Here is a 4,100-nt window from a genome sequence, read left to right as displayed (position 1 = left end):
TGCCACCCCAAAATATGCCACTTGGGTATATTGATTATTTCAAGCTGAAGAGAATGAGTAGTGCATACAAGAAAAGCCCTCTGCCCTTTCCCTATTTGCCTAAAAGCAGGACATAAATTTATTAAGGTGCCCCTCCACCTTTACCAGAAAGGACAGAAGTTAATCACCAGAGACAACTCTAGCCTTTAGCCTAGAGACGGCACAAGAAAAAAATCTATATAACAAACCTAACATTCATGTCCCATTAGTTTCTCCCATATACTTGCTGCTGCTAAGTCGCTTCAGTCATGTCCGACTCTGTGCGACCCCATAGACGGCAGCCTACTAGACCCCTCTGTCTCTGGGATTCTCCAGGCAAGAACACTGGAGTGGGTTGCCATTGCCTTCTCCGCTCCCATATACTTACTTGCCTACAATTTGCCAGTCCTGGAAAGTCTTTTTCCTTTTGTCTGGTCATTTCACTAAAACTTTATTATTCTTTTGTTATGCTGTATACGCCCAAATTGTCTTTTGTTAGTCTAATGACAGGACCCCAACTGAAGAACCTAGGAGGGTAGTGGGGAAATGACTTTTCTTCCCCTACAAGGTAGACTTCAAGTGTTCTGTGTGTAAACAGACTTAGGTCACAAGTCTCTTGGGAGTGTTGTCAAAATATTGGTGGGAAAAGGTGAGAGAGAGAGGTATCTGGAGCCTTAGGGGTTGTCCCTGCTCGTTTATCCCTCTGGCCACACTGCTGTTGCCAGGCTCCTTCCAGACCAGGATAAATGGACTTCATTCTCAGCATGCAGCCTTTCCTGTATAGGTTGATGCCTCCCCAAGGAAGGTTTGAATGTGCTCCTTCCTGGCCGCTTCAACACTTAAAACTGTGAGCTGGGCTCAAAGATAGGAAGAGCACTGAAAACCCAGGAGCCCAGCCACCTGGGAAGGACTCCACACACCAGAGGAAGTGAATGAGGCTGCTCGTTGTCTTCTCAGCCCTGTACCCCATTCCACAGTCTTTACTGCCCACACACCAAGAACAAAATGCATGCTTCAAGGCCTGGGACCCTCTGTCCCCCATCTCTCTTCTGCTTATTTTCATTTGGCTAGCACTTAAAAATCAAGAGGTGAGAATGTTAGTCAAAGAGGACATATGTATACCTATGGCTGATTCATGCTGAGGTTTGACAGAAAACAACAAAATTCTGTAAAACAATTATCCTTTAATAAAAAATAAATTAATTTTCTTAAAAAAGAATGTTGGTGAAAAATCTGGCTTAAAATTCAACATTTAAAAAAATCTGGCTCTCCATTCACTCCTTTCCTGCAGGCTCCAGGGATTTAGCCCTTATTCTAATCCAGATGTCCCCACTTACTCTATTGTCTGAGTTTCTTTCTCCACAGGGATGTCACAGACCCAGACCAAAGAAATGTTAAAAGTCTATGTTCAAAATCAAATGAGGTTAGGTGCTTCAGCTTCTTTTATGATAGCTCAGTTGGTAAAGAATTCGCCTGCAATGCAGGAGATCCCGGTTTGCTTCCTAGATCAGGAAGATCCGTTGGAGAAGAGACAGGCTACCCACTCCAGTATTCTGGCCTGGAGAATTCCATGGTCTGTATAGTCCATGGGGTCACAAAGAGTGGGACACAACTGAGTGACTTTCACTTTTATGAATAAAACAGGGCTTCTCTGGTGGCTCAGATGGTAAAGAATCTGGCTGCAATGCAAGGAGTTCGATCCCTGGGTCAAGAAGATCACCTTTAGAAGGAAATGGCAACCCATTACCACATCCTTGCCTGGAGAATCTCATGGACAGAGGAGCCTGGCGAGCTACAGTCCATGGGGTCACAACACTATTTTATTCTCTGGAGGTATCTTTGAGCTCACCGAGTAGACTCCATGAGCCAAATCCACCTTTCTGATTTGTAAAAACAAACAAATAAAATGTATTGAAAAAGTTATCACTGAAATTAAACCATGGCAGACATGTCCAAAAAACATTGCAGACATCTGGTCCCTTTGATTCTTGAGGTAGATGCATGTGTGGAGATGGCAACTAGTGGGCAACAGAACAGTATCAGAATGGGGTAATACGTATAGCATCATCATGTTAGAGGAATTCCAGAGTTTATGTTGCTGTGTTCACCACAGAAATTGATTGCTTCTTCACGTCCTCTCTCCAGCATGTTTTACTATGATATAAAAATCGGGTTGTGTATATTTTCTTCCCACTCCAGTATTCTCACCTGGAAAATCCCACAGGCAAAGGAACCTGGCGGGCTACAGTCCATGGGGTCACAGAGTCGGACACGACTGAGCAGTCACAAGCACAAGCACACATTTTCCCCACCACACAACACCCCTTCCTTAAAGCTCTGAAGGGCACATTTTGAATTAGAACCAGTCTTCTTTCTTGGACATCATCCACTGATTCCCATTTTCTCCCTTGAGGCCATCCATCCCGTAATCTTCAAATACCTATCTTTTTTTTTTTTTCTAACTTTATCTTGCATGAATCTTTGATTCTTTGGGTTTGACATGGTTTTAGAAGTTTCTATATGACAGTTTTAAGTCCCTTCACCATCCATATCGCTTTCTATGAAGATATTCTATTTGTAATCGTCTTAAAAAGTTTGACACCTAGAACAGAACTTCATACAGGGTTTTAGCACTATCAGCAACGAATATCTCTCTGCTTCTAGACATTCTACATTTTTCCAGCTTTATACATGAAGAATTGGTTTTGCAAGTCCAAAGCCACAATCTTACACTTACTACTGTTGAACTTCTAAGATGAAGTGTATCATTCCTGCCTATTGAGATCTTTCTGTATTCTCATTTTGCCAACTAATGAAGTTGCTGTTCTCACTCCTCGTTATCCACAAATAGGACGTGCCTTGCTTGCCACTTGGGCCGCAGGCAGTGACATTATCTTTCATCCCAGAAGGTGGCACTAATAAGCCCTACATTCTACCAAGAGCTTCATAATTGCTAGTTTCAATATGTACTGTAGGTACTGTTGGGGTGTCACAATTCAGAGAAACCCCCAAGTATCATTGCTCTCTCCTAATCCTCACATACACACCTCTACAGGGAGAGTTAAATTCTGTCTCGAGCTCCTCCCGCTCTTTCTCATGGAAGGTCACTGTGAGAACATATGCTACCCAGCCTCTTCTGAAGCTGTCCTGAATCCCAGATCTACACTTGCCTAGGTTCCTTAGCATTTCTGTGCCTCTTTTTCCCAATCTGTGAAATGGGGATAGTAGTAATATACAGTAACTTTATGAATGATAGTAATTATTCAACAAGCCACTGGGAAATTCCCTGGCAGTCCAGTGGTTAGGGCTCAGGCTTTCATTGCCATGGGCCGAGGGTTCAATCCCTGGTTGGGGAACTAAGATTCCGCAAGCTCCAGTGTGGCCAAAAAAAGAAAAAAATTACAAATTCCTCTTCTTAGAAAAGTTCCATTTCATACTAGATTTTTACAGCTAGTACCAAGAAGGGGACAATAAATTGCAAGAGTTACAAAATTAGAGATTTTTAAAGTGCAAGTTGTGCTCTCTTCATTTATCTCCTTTATTGATCTGTCCCATGCCCCAGCATGCAAAAATGGACCAATCCATTTCCCACTTTCCCCATCCCCACCTTGATCTGCAAATCCTGTTAACACAGGGACAATAAACACATCCTTAATGTTCAATCATTTTCTCTCTAATCAGGTTGGGTCCACGTCTAAAACACTAATCTCTACAGAATCGCCCTGTTCTCCAACCCCAAGTTTCCTTTTAATATAGATTATATTCACTCACATTACCATTAAGTACAGTCTAATGGTAAGTTAAAGTGAAAATGAAGTGGCTCCGTCGTGTCTGACTCTCTGCAACCCCATGGACTGTAGCCTGCCAGGCTCCTCCATCCATGGGATTTTCCAAGCAAGGATACTGGAGTGGGTCGCCATTTCCTTTTCCAATGGTAAGTTAAACTGAAATCTAACCACCAGATTCTGTAGAAGGATATCCCTGATCTCTTAAATAAAAGACTACAGGGAAGATTATTGAATGTCGAAGTCACTCTGGGAGTTCCAATTCTTTAAAGCTAGAACTTCAGGATTTAAACAAAA

This window comes from Oryx dammah, unplaced genomic scaffold (assembly GCF_014754425.2).
Source record: "Oryx dammah isolate SB20612 unplaced genomic scaffold, SCBI_Odam_1.1 HiC_scaffold_28, whole genome shotgun sequence".
NCBI classification, from domain to species: domain Eukaryota; kingdom Metazoa; phylum Chordata; class Mammalia; order Artiodactyla; family Bovidae; genus Oryx; species Oryx dammah.
The sequence above is the reverse complement of the archived record's forward strand: the minus strand, read 5'-3'. Positions refer to the sequence as shown.